Source organism: Sturnira hondurensis, unplaced genomic scaffold, assembly GCF_014824575.4.
Source record: "Sturnira hondurensis isolate 20B ecotype Veracruz unplaced genomic scaffold, ASM1482457v3 Scaffold0000880, whole genome shotgun sequence".
NCBI lineage: Eukaryota > Metazoa > Chordata > Mammalia > Chiroptera > Phyllostomidae > Sturnira > Sturnira hondurensis.
This window is the reverse complement of record NW_028073511.1, coordinates 4,197,279-4,214,180: the sequence shown is the minus strand read 5'-3', so window position 1 is coordinate 4,214,180 and position 16,902 is coordinate 4,197,279. Positions and strand designations below refer to the sequence as shown.

At 57.1% G+C, this 16,902-nt stretch overlaps 1 protein-coding gene across 1 annotated transcript in view; it reads right to left on the bottom strand.

Annotated features, from left to right (window-relative positions):
• The window catches only part of TTBK1 (tau tubulin kinase 1), a 38,649-nt gene that overhangs the window by 6,177 nt on the left and 15,570 nt on the right, over positions 1–16,902 (bottom strand). The gene's annotated exons all lie outside the window — the stretch shown is intronic.

The following is a 16,902-nucleotide window of genomic DNA, read 5'->3' as shown; positions in this document are numbered from 1 at the left end:
TCCTTCCTTCCAGACTAGACAGGCCTGACGACCTGATCAGGCTGCTGCATCTTGTCCGGCTCTGCCCTGCCAATCCACACACATCCCCCAGCAGCCACAGCGTATCAGGCCCCATCCAGGATGCTGCAGCTTCGCTCCGGGTGTGATGGACTAACAGTGTCCAGCACCTGTTAGCCTTTTTGAACACACTGGGCCTCCGTCTTCCTAAACACAGCCCGGCCAGAAGCCCCAGAAGCACCCTGACACCTACAACACCTTTGGGCGCCATCTGGACTCTCAGGGAGTCCTGCCAAGTGTCTTTGACACCTGTGTCTGCTGCCCCAGCCCCATGGGTACAGCCCTGTCTTGCCTGGTAGTTCCCTGGCCACCAGCCTGTTTTCCCCATCCCATACTGCCTCACCCACCCATCCTGAGTGAATCTTCAGGGGCTGCCTGAGAGAATCTTCCTGAAGCTTAAGTCTAATCCCATCTCTCTCTGCTTCAAACCTACAGAAACCTCCCCTGGCCCCCACAGTCCGCAGGAGACAGTTCCAATCCTTGGCTTCGTGCAGGAGGAACCTCATTCTCCCCGTGTGGAGGAAGATTGGAACCCTACCCCATGATCTAGCTCCTCCTTCTGCTCCCCACTTCCTTCTAGCAGTGCCCTCTCTCCCTTGCCCCACACCCCAGCCATTCAGATGCAGCCAGTAGCTCCCTAAATGCATCACACATCTCACACTTCTGGGTCTCTTCCTAGGCAGTTTCCTCTGCCTGGGGATCCTTTTCACCCCTTCCATTCACATGAAAGAACTCCCGTTCACGTGGGTCCCGGCCCTCTTCCAGGACCCGGCTCAAATAGCACCTCTTCCAAAAAGCCTGGTCTGCCCACCAAACGGACCTCATCACCCTCCTTTGTACTTGTTTGCCTACATCCTCCCATTAAGGACTACCCCCTAGTCCACATGCAGGTGTTTACGCAGCTCTCGCTCCTCATAAACACTAAGCCCCTTGAGGATTTTTCATTTCTTCATTCACTCATTCATTCAAGAAGTCCTGAATCTGTGGGTCCAGGGCTAAACAAGACAGACATGGCCCGAACTTTCATGGAGTGCACATTCTCTGTACTGGGAGCTGAAATGGGGACAAGGCACACTCCACAAAGGCCATGGTCATAAATGAGGTCACACGAGGAATGAGTCTGGCATGTAGCAGTTTCTAAATAAATGTTAGCTCCCTCCCACCCCACACCTACTCTGGTTTGGAGATCATTGCCTCTCTCCCCACCCCCCCCAAAACACCCAAATACCACACCCATGAGGGATGGGTCGGTGCGGCAGGGGAGCAAGGAGAGGTTCTGCCAGCCAAGATCTCTGAGCAAACAGCCCGAAGGCTGATGGTGGGGAAGGCAGGGATCCCCAAGGTCAAGGATCTGCCCGAGGCTGGCTGTGACTTCTCCCATCCCCAACTGCCATCTTCCTCAGGATCAAACCATTGGGTGAGGAATTGATTGATGGACAAGGGTTGGGGGCGGCGAGCGATGCAAGACAGGGCAGCATCAGACCCTGGGCAGGGCTTCAGCACACCCCGTTTGAGCCAGGCGGGAGGCTCCCTTAGAGCGCTGTCCCCTTCACATCCTGCCTGGGGGTCCCCAGCAATCATTTCCTTTTTCTGCACCATTTTATTCTTTTATCCGTTGCGCAAACATTAGGCACTGTTTCTGCGCCAGGCCTTGCACTGAGGTCCTTTGCTAGTTTTAGTCACCAGCATCAAGGCTAGAGAAGATGACTGGGCGGAGGTGGACAGGGGTGCAGCGAGCTCCTGTGTTTGTGGGGTCCGTGGGGCAGGTGCCGTCACTGAGAGCCAGGGGCAGGCAGACGGAGGGAGAGGTCTGATCAGGCCTCCCTCCTGCCCAGCTCAGGGCTCACCCACCCAGCACCAGACACACCCCGCCTGGCAGGGACACCCTTCACCGCCACCAGGCACCCGTCCTCAGCAGGACCTCTGCCTATTTCCCTTTCCTGTCTCTGACACTTTGGGCATCCCTGGCAGAACCACCTTTGCCTCTAGCCAGGTCCTAGATCTCTCTGAAAAACCCCCCTCCCTAGGATGGGCCTGCCTCTCCCAATGCCTGAGGGAGATGGTCACAGCTGGAACCCCCTCTCCATCTCAAAGCTCCCCCCCACTTCTGTTACATGGGAGGGAAGGGGAATGAGAGCTGGAAGTCAGGCATTGGCAATAATACCAGATGGGGAAGCAGGCCTGGAAAGAGACACTGACATACCCAAGTCACAAAGCCTGTCAGCCAGGCTGGACCAGAATTCCTTCCATTGCCGCACTGGCCTCCCACCCTCCCAAGCAGGGAAACCTAGTTCCTCTGTCCTTGAGCAGGGAGGGCTGTAAACCCCACAGTGGGGAGAGCTTTGTCCTAAGGATCACTGCCAAGCCCACCTCCAGCTGGGCATGCTGGGTTTTCTGTTTTAAGACCCCTCTGCCCCACCCCCACCTCGTCTGGCTCCCTGTGGGCCTCTCCTGGATGCCGGAGCCCAGGGAGCATTCATTCATCCATCCACCCATTCAATCCAGTGCTCATTCACTCGGCCCGGGATCACTAGGCAGCTTCTGTGTGCACAGCCCTGGAGGCTGAGGACACAGTGAGAGGGAGACAGCAGTGATACCCGCCCCCCATTCCAGCTCAGAAGGAAGCAAGAGGGCTGGGTGTCGGTAGGGGATGTGGGGTCTGGGGAACCTCACACTTTCCTCTCCCTTCCCGGGACAGCGACCTCTTTGACACCTGTGTTTTATGATTCAATTTTGCTTATTGTGGCCCTCCAACCTGGTTTGACACAGCATTATTTGGGGTTGTTTCTTAAAAATAAAGAGTCCCGCCCTGGCTGGTGTGGCTCAGTGGATTGAGCGCGGGCCTGCAAACTAAAGGATCATGGTTAGATTCCCAGTCAGGGCACATGCCTGGGTTGCAGGCCATTTCCCAGTGGGGGAGACACGAGAGGCAACCATACACTGATATTTCTCTCCCTCTCTCCTTTCCTTCCCCTCTAAAGATAAATGAATAAAATCTTTTTAAAAATACAGAGTCCTATGAGATTCTGTAACTCAGGGATGAGGCCCAGAAATCTGTCTGTTTAAAGCTTCCTAGTGATTCTACTGGAGTTCGGCAAGAGGCGGGTGTCATATGGGTGACTCACAGAAGGAGAGCAGGCAGGCGGTTGGAGCTGAGACACACAGAGTGAAGGCCCTTGCCCCCTCTCCCTGCCTGGACTGAGTGCAGACCAGGGGGCTGTGGCCTCATTAGCATCAGAACTCAGCCCAAGCCTGCGCTTTCTACAGTCAGCAGGAAAAGTGAAGGGAGATGGACGGACCTGACTCCTATCTCCTACCATCGACAAAACCGGGTTCTCTGGCCTTGACTTCTCTGACACTGACACTGGGGACAGACTACCCCACACCCCCCCAGCCCCACACAGGGAGCACAGAGCCAGTCCCCTGCCTGGACCCCGGCCAGGCACCACGTGTCAGCACACAGGTCCCAAGGTCGAAGAAGGGGGACTGCTGGGTGACAAAAGCAGGAGAGTGAGCCCTGATGCCCACCTTCCCCCCCACTGGGTAGGGGTGGGGGGAGCTTTGTGCCCCTCAGAGCAGTGCCCCTTTCCTTCCTCAGTAGCCACCAGGTACACACTGCCCATCACCCCTCCCTTCCAGGGGAAACTACCCCTCGCCTTAATCGCCCAGCCTGAAAATTGGAGAGAAGTGAAGTGTGGCCTCCTTTGCTCGCCACTGCCTTTCCCAGGTGCCGTACCTGTCTGTCTGTTTGGGCCTCTGCTCCCAACTCGCACCTGCCAATGCAAGAGCCTTACGGCGGTTCCTCCACCCCACACTCACTGGCTGGTGACAGTCCTCTGGGTGGAAGGGGAAAGATGGCGTGCGGAGGTGCTGCCCAGACCTAGACAGACCTTCACACTCCATCCCCAGGTCTCACTGCCCCACCCCATCCCTGCCTGCCCCTGGACAAGGAGCGGGGGGGCGGGAGGGGCGGCGTTCTAAGTGCTCTGGAGATCCAGAAGGGCAGCTGTAGCTTGTCCTTTTGCCCCCACATTCAATTCAGGCCCCCAGGAGAGAGGCAGTTTCCCTTTTTGGCACTGTGGTGGCAGGCCCGCAGGGACGGGTGGGCAATGGGGGGGGGNGGGGAAAGATGGCGTGCGGAGGTGCTGCCCAGACCTAGACAGACCTTCACACTCCATCCCCAGGTCTCACTGCCCCACCCCATCCCTGCCTGCCCCTGGACAAGGAGCGGGGGGGCGGGAGGGGCGGCGTTCTAAGTGCTCTGGAGATCCAGAAGGGCAGCTGTAGCTTGTCCTTTTGCCCCCACATTCAATTCAGGCCCCCAGGAGAGAGGCGGTTTCCCTTTTTGGCACTGTGGTGGCAGGCCCGCAGGGGCGGGTGGGCAATGGGGGGGGGGGGGAGCCCACCCCCTGCAGTCTCAGAAGGCTGTGCAACCCTGTCCTCCATATCCCCACGCTCTCATTGACCTAGTTCTCCCTCAGCCCACATGCTGTCCCTGTACCCCCACTCTCCCTGATCCCCCTCAACAGACCCTTCTCCCAAGCCAGAGCTACCTCAGATCCCCCTTGAGAGCAGAGGGGCAGGGAAAGGCTCCTGCGGCAGCCTCACCCAGCTTTCGGGGAACCTGGCTTCCCACCCCACCTCCCCCATGGATTCATCCAGAAACGAGCAGGGGCCCACACTTCTCCTCCTGGCTTTGCAAGTTAGCAAGCTGGTAAGTTTGGCGTTGGGGCCCAGAGACCAGAGTCGAGCCCCAAGCCCCTCCTCCAGTTGAAAGGAGACAGCAGGAAGGGAGCGCTGCTCAAGTCCACACAGGCCAAACCTCCTGGGGACCCCTGCCCTTCCCCATCCACCCTGGCCTCAGCAGCGGGTTGGGCTGGGGCTGGATGCACTGATCTGGAATGTGGGCCCACCCCATCCCTGAGACAGCAAAAGACTAGCCCCTACCTTCCACCCAACCGGGGAACTCCAGAGTTGGGACCTGCGGGCAGGGTGGGTTAGGAAGGAGGTGGGGGAAAGAAAGCAGGCGAAGCCCAGGTTCCTGGAAGGCGTCTTTAATCAGAATTTGGTAGTACACAAGCTCTCCGGATTGTCTGCATTAACATACAGGGACTTAAAAAGGCACAAGATCCCTCGCACAGCGACCTGCGTGACGGCGGGGCACCCCCACCCCCGCCCTTGCTCGGCTGTGTGCGCGTGGGTGCGTGTCCGTGTCCCACCCCCGTGGCGGCGCCGCGCGTGTGCGCGTCGGTTTCAAGTGTTGGATTTGTACAGTACTCGCAGTCTAGGGGCGGGGCTCAGTGCATGCTCTTCAGCCCGGGCCCGTGGCCCCGACGCCGCTGTGTCGGCTGAGGACGCACCCCAGAGAGAGAAGGTGGGGGTGTGGGGAAGCGTCCCATCTTCGTGTGTGTGGTTTTGAGTTTTTCGTGCATGCTTACTCTGGCCGTCAGGGAATAGTGCAAGCTTATAATACAGTATTATTGCAGTACAAAACGGGAGCGGGGACTTATGATGGGAGGGAGAGGCTCAGGAATAAACCGGCTGGGATTCGGGAGGGTCCTCTTGCCAACCCCCTTCCCATCCCTCACTCCCCTCTCCGCCGGGATTAGGGAGCATCTCCCGACGCTGGGAGAGGGTTCCTTGGTTCCTTGGAGAGGAGGGTCTCGGCTGGGCCCCGGGGTGAGCTACCCCGGCCCACCAATCCCACCTCTCTGAGGGCAGGAGCCAGCTCTCTCCCGCTCAATACTGACAGCGTGAGGGCCCCAGACCCCACCTCCTCCCCTACAGAAGCCCCTCCGAGTGAGGGGAGGGGTCGACGGAGCAAGTGCAAAGGAAGCTGATGTTGGTCCCTGAGTTTTATTTTCGGGGGTGGGGAAGGAGAAGAGCCGGAAGTGGGGGGCAAGTTTGGGGTCTCCCCTAGGGCTTTCAGTGATGGAGTGGGATGGGGCAAGAGACGCGGACGCTGGAGGTGGGCAAAAGGGAGTGTTGGGTGGCTCTGAGAGACCTAGGCTCAAATCTTGGCTCCCCCCTCAACTCTGGGCTCTTTGGCATCCAATTGCAAGGCCAATTATTTGGGAGTGGGGGACAGCTGTGTGGGCGGTGAGGTAACCAGAATCAAAGGTGGGGCAACGGGGGCTCTCGGAGAATGGGCCAGCCTGGAAAATGGGCCAGCTCCCCACCCCGCCCCAGCCCTTCGTCTGCACCCCCGACCTGGAAGCACTGGGGGACGAGCTCCACTCCAGCTCCTGCCCCGCCCCGGGGCCAGGGACCCAGAGGTCGCGAGCCGGCGAAGGGGAAGCAAACGTGAACTGAGCGCGACGTCGGCCGCAGGGGGCGCTAACCCAAGTGGAGTATTTAGCAGCAGGCAGCTCGGCGGATGGGGGACGGAGGGCAGGGATTGGAGACCCTTGGGGTCGCAGATGGAGACGGAGCCCGGGACAGAAGCTCTGGGGACGGGTGGGACGGGGATCGGAGGCCGGGCGATTCCCTGGTCACGCCAGTAGCAGCTAGTTAAAAAGACGGGACGTACATTCGTGGTGCGACGGCGGCACGGGCAGGGACGTGAATCGGGCGGGTCCCTGGGACAGGGACGGAGTGCAAAGTGATAGTTGGGGTCCCGCTACGCTTAGAAACCTGCGAAAGGTGCCAGGGAACGCGGTCCCTGTGGTGTCCCTAGCTGGGGCCTGCTCGTTTGCTGTCCGGAGAGTGGCGTGTGCGCACGGCTACTGTGTGTGTGCCTGTGGTGCCTGTGTGTGTGTGTGAGTGCGTGTGTGTGTGCGCCAGTTAGTACGGCAAAGTGAACCCCACCTGCGTGCTCTACCCCAGCCTATGCAGGTGGAAAAGAGGGCACGTGGGGGAACTGACTGCGGAACCACGTGAAAGGAGAGGTCTAGGAAGGTTCCCATACTCCTTTGGGTTTCATTGCCCCTCTTCCCCCACTTTTGCTGCCGCTTTTCAACTTCCCTCATTTGGCCGAGGGGCCGCTCTGGCTCAGGGCCTCCCTGGGCTGGGGAGCCCACCGGGTGGTGTGGGAAACCACTGGGGATATTTAAGGGATATGTCCTCAGGTTGGGAGCCTCTCCCTTAGGGAGAAGGATGCTTTAAAATTTTCAGAAGCTGACCCACCAATCCCAGGGGCACCTCTGTTCCTAATGGGAATTGTGTGAACTTTGGGGACATGCCCCCAACTTGAGACAGATTTGCCACACTCCTTGATACCAAGATCTGCCATGGGGGTAGACTGATTCCTGCCCTTTGGGTTAGGATCTCAGTGGAGTTGGGGGGAGGTGGGGTGGGGTTTGGGCCCTCCTTAGGGGTCTACACTTCCACCCTCAGGTGCTGATCAGCCCCAGGATGGGGTGGGGGGGTAGCGGGGGGGCAGCATTCTCCGTGCTCCTGCAGCCAGGGCACCCACCCCATGCTGAGCCTTCCTAAGCACAGCCCCCTCCCCTGGCCACCCAGCACAGACGCACTGGCACAGCTCCTCTGCTCACCCCACTAGCCCAGACTCCCTTCCCCCACCGCCTGGCAGGCAGCACTACCCCTCCCCAGAAAAAGGGATCTAGGCAGGGAAGAGGAGGGAAATAGTCAAGGAGGGTCCAGGGACCCTCTACAAAGAGGACCCCTGACTTGTAGAGAGACCCCTGGCTTGTCCTGGGAGTGGAGAGGCCTGCCCCCCCAGCCGGGGGAAGTAAGGGTTAATGTGCTAGTGTGGTTCAGAGATGCCATCCTCTCCCACCTGGGTAGCTTTAGGCCCATTTCCCCCAAACTGGAAATGCAAAGGGACACTGTTGAGTTCTGGATGCTAGTGGTTGGGAGAGGGGTGAGTGGTTATTGCTGCGACCCAAGCTGCCTTGAGTGTACGGGGGGTATCCATCCATCATGGAGAATTTAACGGAGCTTTTCTTACTGACTCGGAGCTCTGTCCCACAGAGAAAGTACTGGTTCTATGAGGAGGGCCCCACTCTCCACCAACAAGTCCACTGGCCCACTCACACACGTTCAGGCACACACTACAACACACACGCACCGCACATACCACACATCCCTACTGGCAGGGAGCTGTCTCCTCTAAGAGGCCCATCTGGTTTGAGGAAGAACACTGTCCCCCTCCGGAAGTTGCAGCCTTGGACCGAAGGGGGCAGACAGTGCCCAGGTTCACAGAGGTTGCAAACTGAGTGGGGGTCTCTGCCTGTAAACCGATTTTGTCTGGCTCACACAGTGGTTTTTCTTTAAAAAGTTGGGCTTTAAAAAATAGATGCCAATAATTAAAAATTGGGAGATTTCACATAAAAATTGGAGACTTCAGCAACACTTGGCTGAGCAGAGGATGGTGTGGGAGGGGGGGCCCTCACCTGCTTATAGCATTCCACGAATCTGCCCACTCTCTGACACTTTTCTTGACCAATGGGTTGGTGACACTCAGCTCAAAGCCCCATGGCCAGTGCTTACCAGCTTCAGTAGCCGCCCTGTCTGTGAGCCAGACCCCAGGGTCGTCCCCCCCCCCCCGTGACCCTCAAGGTCAGGGTTTTGAGCATCTGCTTTCTCACTGTGACTCTTACTCTCTTACTCAGCCCCCGAATCCCCAGAGGTGCCCTGGGACGTGCACAGTGGTGTGATGTCGCTGGAGAGACCAGCTCTGCCATTTCAACCAGCACTCGGAGTGACCCCTGCCCTACCCCATCAGAGTCTGGCTCACAGACAACGCCCTTCTCACTAGAGGGGCAGCAGGGGCCAGTCGGGCAGGACGGTAACAGACCAGCACACAGACCAAAAAACTTCAAAATGCCCATCAAACAAGACCTCAGTTATTCGGCATTGGCAAGGGTTTTCGAAAATATTTTTGTAAATTAAATATTCTAATTAATCCATTAAATGCAGATGATACTGGGATTACCACACAGGCCAGTAATTTTCAACCTTTTTCATCTCATGGCAAACATAAACTAATAAAATTCTGCAGCACAACAAAATATATATGTTTTTGCCAATCTGACAAAAAAATAGGTATAATTTTGACTCATCACACCAGGCAGCTACTGCTGTGCTGGCTGCTGTCATTTTCTTATTCGACAGTCTGAAGAAAAAGGGGTCAGTGCCCCTGACTAAATAGTCAGGCACTGTGTGTTTTAAAAATCACTGTCATAGGCTATTGTGAGGGTTAAATTAGTTAATTTGTTAAGTGCTTAGATACTGCCTGGCACATAATAGGCACCGGATGCCAGTGACTGTTAAATAAAATAAAAGACAAATAATTAGAAGCCACTCCCGTATGCTGGGTATGACTACACAGGACGAAAACCATTTTCAAAACACAACGAAGGGTGCCGGCCCTTTCAAAGCTGGCTTGGGGAGGTCATGCGCTTTCCCAAAGCCGGGATGAGCTCTCCTCCGTGGGAAAACCTTCAGACAAAAAGAGCCTGACAACATCGAAGGCTCACAACTTCCCTGTCCACCCCTGGGCCTGGAGACAGGCCACTCAACTCCAAACCAGGCGCGGCTCTGCCAAGCTTCCCGTGAACTTGATCCAACACATGTGGCTTCAAATAGCCTTAGCTGTTTCTAAAAGTCAAAGCCACTCTCAAAGATAATAATATTACCAAGATCGTCTCCAGTTAGCTCAGAGCTTTATGGCTTATAAGACACTGTCTCCCCTACCAGAGAGGGCATGTGCAAATGTCCCTCAGAGGACAAAATGTTTCTAACTGTGATCTTATTTAAAGGACACACCTCTCCCACAGGGATCAGTTCTGGTGAGAGAGAGAGAGAAAGAGGGTGCATNCTCAAAGATAATAATATTACCAAGATCGTCTCCAGTTAGCTCAGAGCTTTATGGCTTATAAGACACTGTCTCCCCTACCAGAGAGGGCATGTGCAAATGTCCCTCAGAGGACAAAATGTTTCTAACTGTGATCTTATTTAAAGGACACACCTCTCCCACAGGGATCAGTTCTGGTGAGAGAGAAAGAGAGAAAGAGGGTGCATGTGTGTGTGTGTGTGTGTGTGTGAGAGAGAGAGAGAGAGAGAGAGAGAGAGAGAACTCGGCCACCTTTGGAATGGAGTCCCCACCCCCAAAGGCTTTGGAAACAGTAATAAGCGTTTAATGCCGACACAAGGCTGCAGGCAGTGCCATCATCTCTGAAAAGTCACAAGGCACTTGGGATCTTCGAGTTCCCCAGGGTTCTGGTCACCGAGTGGGAGCTGCATGCAGGGTCAGGTGGTGGAACCCTCTAGAAGGGAGTGCCAGATCAGAGAATGCTTGGTCTCATCTACCCCCAGAGGGCAGGGCGCCCGGCCCCCACTGCTGTCGACTTTTGGAGGGGCTGGTGGACAGACTCCCACTCACTTTGCTCCCTGCCGCTAGCTGGGGAGGAAATGAAGAGGGCCAAAGGGTGGGGGACAGTGCCGGAAGGTGGAAGTGGGGCTACTACTCATCCACCCCCTCAGTTTTGTGCTTTGTGTTTTCTGTTCCTTCTTGAGAAAGTTCTATACTGACCCCTCCTCTACTTTCGGCCACTCGAAACAGCTGAGAGGGGTGGTCCAAAGTGAGCAGCCAGAACCGGGGTAGGGTGGGGACGTATTTCATTCCTAGATGGTGAAGGTGCCCCTGGGACACCCTCTGGGTGGGGGGTCTGTAGAAAGGAGTTAGGTAGGTGTGTGCGGAGCTCATGTGGATGAGCCACATACCACAGTGCTGGCCATCGATGAGCTGCCCACCCACCTACGGTACCCCCAGGCTGGAATAAGGCCCCTGAGGCCTCTACTCCAACCAGAGATAGCTGGAGAACTGAAGGGAGTTGAGCTGAGAGGGAAGCAGAGGTCAAGGGGAGAAGAGGGTAGAGAGGAGCCAGGATGAAAGCCGGTACATAGGAACCCATCAAAGACTACTCAATATCTTTCTGACTCCCTAACACACACACACATGCACACTCACACACACTCACACGGAACTGTGCAGTGCACGGCCTAAGCAACCACCCAGGCAGCCCTGCCACCTGCACAAACGCCCGCGTGCAAGCACGCTCACACTCACGGGTGCGGAGGCAGGCACACAGGCACAAGTGGCCGCACCATGCAGTTTGCAGACCTTCAGGCCTCCTCCCTGCCTCCCCACTTACACAGGCACTGCCCTCCCTGGTGCCCCCTTCACCTCTGCCTCATTACCTCGGGGAGGGGGGTGCTGGCTGATGTGGGCGAGAAAGGAGAGAGGGAACCTTGGGTTCCCTGCAGTGACAGGGGAGGGCTGAGAAATGGGCAGAAAGGGAAAAGCACTCTGGCAGCCCAACCCCCCACCAGATCCCTGTCTGATCTGCCCCCCTGTGCTCTGACTTTTCCCCACAGCCCCTGGGGACCAGCCGGCTTGGCTGAGCACCTACAGGAAGGAGTCGCCCCCGAGACGGGCAGTGGTGAGGTTTGTCCTGAGCGAGTTCTTAACCACCACCTTCTCTGCCACTGCTTCTAGACCGGGTCCCCTCACTCCTAGGCTCCCTCCGGCCCCCTTGGAGGGGCGGACCCCAGGCTCCCACTCATCCATCCTCAGCTCCTGAGGAGCTGGGCCAGGTGGGCAACCAGTCCCACCAGTGAGCGACGGCACACGCGCCTGGGGAAGAGACAGCCTCCAGTGGGCTGCTCTCCGAGTCTCCCACTGTGAGGCTTCGGAGGCAGGGCTCTGTCCTCTGTGACAGTGGAAGGCTGGCTGGGCCCCTGGCTGTTTCCCCGCACATCACGGAGTATAGAGGCACTCTCCACCAAACCCCAAACCTGGCTGGCCAGGCCCCATCTCCTACCTTACCCCACACAGATACACAGGCACTCACACCCCACCAAGGGGGACCCAGTTCTTCCAGCCCCTCAGGAGCGGACCAGGCCCAGCCATGCCCAGAGATCACAGATTAAACAGAATAAACCCCATGCGAGACTGACTCTGACCTAGCACGCCCCAACTCCCTGACCTTGATGTCTACCAGACGCTAGACTCACTGGTGGCTCCAGCCAAGGGCCCCTGTCCTACCCCTAAAGCTGAACGGACAGCACCACCCCCTCCTGTGCCATGCGGCTGGCACAGGGCAAAGGGAGAGGACGAGTGGGGGTGTTACAGTACCTTGGGCCGACGTAGTGGGGGCTGTATTGCATGGTGGGGTGGATGGGGTGTGTGTGTGTATGTGATTATTGCCTCCTGGGAAGGAACCACGGTCTCTGCCTACTCCCCAACCCCCCCCACCTGCCCCCTCCAGGAGGGGGGGGGCCCAGCCTAGGTCTTGTGGGTGAAGCGGGCCCACACCTGCTGCAGCTGGGACCGCGAGATGCGGAGCACCGAGGGCACGAGTCTGTGGTTGCCAGCGGCGAGAGGCGCGTGGCGCCGGTGGGGCGCCCGCACGGGGCTGCTCTCCGCCGAGCGGCTGCGCTGAATGAGGGAACCGGAGGAGCCCGAGGAGCCGCCGCCGCCGGGGTGAGGGTAATGCTCGGTCTCCAGCGTGGAGGAGGAGAATACGGAGGACGCCAGTCGTCGCAGGGGGCTGTACCGCGGGAGGGAGTGCCCCGAGAGTCTGTCCTCCTCCAACTGAAAGAGACCAAGAGAGTGGAGGGAAAAGAGGCGTCAGGCACAGACTGGACAGCTCCGTCTCGGGGACCACCCACCGCGCACAGCCCCTGCGGCGGCGACGGCGTCCCGGGCGGTGGGCAGGGTCCGGCAGGGTGGAAGGGGGTGCGGACCACCCCGTCCTGCCTCAGAACCTAGTCTCTGGCCTCCAGTGCCCATCCCCCGCCCCCTCCTCTCTGGCACTTCCCATACTGTGGTCTTCTGCAGAGACCTCGGGCTCTCCCCCACTGCGAGAGTCTTTCCTGGCTTAGCTGTGCCTCCCTCAGAGTCCATGCCCTGGGGGCGGGTGACTCCCGGCTGCTCAATCGTTACTGCCCTGTGTTGGCAGCTGCGCGGGGATCTGTCTCTCCAGCTGCCCCGTGTCCTCTTGAGATCTAGAGAGCACAGTCTCCTCTGTCTCGGCATCCCCACTCCGTCACAGGGGCGGGTCAGAGTTTCAGTGTCAACTATGACAAGGGTAAAGCTCTGGAGTCCTGCTGCCCATGGCTGCATCCCAGCTCCACCACTTACTACCTGGGAGACCTCAAGCTTCCTCAGTTCTCCACGCCTCAGCGTCCTCTGTGAAATGGTGAAGAACAACAGCTCCTACCTCACAAGACTTTTGGAGCGGAGAAGTGGCTGGGAGAGCTAAGGGTTAGATGTTAGAATATGCAGAGCACTTAGAACAGCACTTTGCTGGGAGTAAATGCTGTGTCATGTAAGCTGCTTTATTACCCTTTAAATCACTCTCAAGAAGGGAGAAAGGGATGCGGCCTGGCAAGAGGCGGGGCAAGTAGAAATCATTTCCCCTAAGTGGCTTCTTCCCTGTCCTCTCCAAGGCTGAGCCACAGGGCGGCTGTGGCAGGAGGTTGGGCGCCTCCCTGCTGTCAGGAAGAATCCTGACTCGAGCCCTCCTGCCCTCATGTCCTCAGCGGGAAGAGGGAAAATGGGACTGCATGTCCCAGACCTGTGGGGACAGAAATGGTGGCTTGAGTGTCACCGGGCTTTTCCTGTCCTGACCCGTAACTCTTCCTGGGACTGAGGCCAGTTTAGATAGCTTTTGGGTGGGACGGGGGCGGCATGAGGACTGGCTGTGCCAGCTGCTGGGGGCTGGAGGGGGATGGACACTCGCCTCCAGTGCCCCCTTGCTGATGTCAAATGGGAACACAGGGACCCAACATGGAGACCCCAGCAGAGAGAGGTGGAAAGAAAATACTGTGATAAGATCACCTCGGTCCTCACCCTGCTTTTCCTTTCAGCTTCTTTTTGGCCACAACCAGGATCTTTCTGAGCTGGTCCTGTCTGCACTGAGGGCAAGTGGTGGAAGGCCCGCCTGGAGTCACCAAGGGACAGAAGCACCCACAGTTGCCACAGCCCCTCTCATGCGCAGGTGGGCGGCTCGAGTTTCACAGCCCAGCCAGAGCTTGGTCAGCTGCCAGGCAGGGTTGAGTGGCAGCATGCTCCTGCCCCTTCAGGCCAGCTGTCTGCTGTGATTGTCTTCAACACCCAGCTGAGCTCCCACCTCTGTGAGACCTCGCCAGCCTCCCAGGCAGTCTCCCCGTTCCTAGCAAAGAAGAGCTCTCTGCTCTCTCCCCTGAGGCCCTTGATCATGAACCTCCATGTCTACACTGCGAATTTCCACCCCACCCTTCTTGACTGTGAGCTCCGAGGGAGCAGGACTGGAAGCCTTGTGTGTCTTTGTCCCCCAGCCCCTAGTGTGCTGCCTGGCACTTGGCAGGGAAAAGTCCTCACGGCTGCCAGCAAATGTCCATGTGCTCTGGGAATGCTGACCTGCTGCGTTATCTGCCAGAGGTGACCTGTCACAAGTCCACTTTCCAAAATACACACCATCTGACACTCTCCCCCCAACCTTAGCTCTCCCAGCCACTTCCAGTTTGCGCCTTAACTTCCCAGAGAAGAACACGAGGTATGTGTAAAGAAAAACACTTAAAGTATAATGGCATGCACACCAAAGAACTACTGTGTGCCTGGTCCTAAACTTGTTTCTGGTTCCACATTCTCCCACTCCCGCTCATCACAGGGTGGGTGACAGAGGTGCCGGCTCTCCTACCCTTAAGGATGCTGTTACAAGGAAGTTCACACATCAGACTCCGAGGAGACCGAGCTAGGTCTAGGAGGGGTCCCTTGCAGAGAGGTGGCAGGGTGGAGAGTCCCCACAGAGACTTCCTGCTTGCCTTGGGCCTCTTAATATAATTACGGGGTGAGTGGGGAAGGGAATTCCACAAACTGATTTCAGAATGCAGCCAGGTTTGGAGCCCCCACACAGACAAGCTCAGGACTCCTGCCAGGCCAAAGAACAAAGGAAACCCTGGCTGGTGTGGCTCAGTGGGTTGTGTGCTGGCCTGCGAACCAAAAGGTTGCCAGTTCAATTCCTGATCAGGGCACATGCCTGGGTTGTGGGTCAGGTCCCCAGTCAGAACAGCTGATAGATGTTTCTCTCCCTCTTTTTTCCCTCCCTTTCCCTCTCTCTAAAAACAAATAAATAAAATATTTTTAAAAAGACTATCTGTATGTTTTTTAAAAAGAAAGAAAGAAGGAAAAAATACGCCAGTGCATTTTTCCCTCTTCGCCTCCACCTGACCAAGGCAGGCCTCTGCCCCACCCAGCGGTACTGGAGTACTTGGCTAAGCATGTCACGCCCCATGTACTCACATGCAGACACACACAGAGGCCACCGTGCACACTGACATGCCCACAGGCACACCTGTTGACATGGCCCAGATAAGTGAACACGTGCATGTGTTCGAAATACACACACACACACACACACATGCACACACACCAGCTTGGTTCTTTGATCCCCACAAGCCACCTGCTCGCTCACACCTGGACTTGCTCCTCTCCAAAACACCAAGGCCTAGACTGAGGTGCCTGGATTCCAACCCTGGCTCTGCTGCTTACCGGCTGGTGACCCTGGGCTACAGACTTAGTTCCTCTAAGCCTCCGCTTCCTTATCTTCTAAGTGGGGGTGCCCATTCACAGTGTGGCTGAGGGGAATACACATGCAAAGTGTGAAAGTGCTCAGAGTGGTGATAACTGCCATTATTGTTGTTAGAATTATTACGAGGGATGTTATTCGCCTTCCAGCTTTGACACCCCAGGCTTCTGCGGTTCTCTACACCCTCGAAGACCACAGCCAACTTCACACGGACGTGCTGCCCCGCACCCCGGCACGCAAGCACACACATATGGACACACCCACACACTGGTGCACACTCCTTCGCTGAGCTGACCCAGAAATGCACACACAGTTGTAGAATGCTAACCAACCTCACTTCTGTCAGAAAACCAACACCTACAACCCCTGACACCCCCTCCAGATACACTCGCTAAAGCTCGCAGAGACGGGCAGTTGCCTGCCTGTGTCTCAAACAGAAATTGGCTCAGCACTAACCCACTGTACAATAGGCCTGTGCCTGCTCCCCCAAACCTTTCACCTCACCCCCTTGGACAGAGCTCCCCAACATGAGGATGACTCCCAGGATACAGGTGGGAACCACAAGCTCAGCTCCCTCGCTCTGAGGCCCAACTGGCATGGTCGCCAGGGAGAGAGTGGCAGAGCCCAGAGCCAGAGCCCAGGTCTCCTGCCGTTAATTCTGGGCTTCCTCTCTGCCCTGTGCCACCACTGTCTGGCTCCTTCCCAGAATCTGCACTTCCTGGGGGCACCACATATTGTGCATATGATTTCTGATGCCTTGGGTGCACAGCCTAGAGTAGATGCTCAGTAGGTGTGGAACGAATAAATGAATGAGTGAACAAATGAATGAATGAGAGGGCAGTGGGGGAGCCCCAGACAGATCTTGCTCCTACTGCTCTCTGAGGACAGCAGTAGGACCTGGGGAACAATGTTTGGGTCAGCAACACAGCCGTACTAGCCCGCACCCTGTCCCAGGCGAGTCTCCAGCTCAGGCTGGCTTGGACCTCTAGGGGTAAGGCCCCATGGTATCCCCTTTTTGAGCCACCAATTTTCCAGAATCCAGGGCAAGGCCAGGATGCACACATCTCAAGATCTCAACTCAGGTCCTCTCTTCCAGACACAGGGATGGGGCCTGAGTACAGTCCTGCCTGGAGCTGCCCTTCTCCAGGGCAGCTGCACGCTCCCGGGCTGGGCCTCCCAATCTGAGCACGCTGCACATCTGGCCCTGGCCCTGCACCTAGAGTCTTCCAGAGCTGCCTGGGGACTTGTCTCCAATGTGGCGCGATAAAGTAAACAAAGCACAGTCCCTGAGCCCTCCAGCATCCCCTCC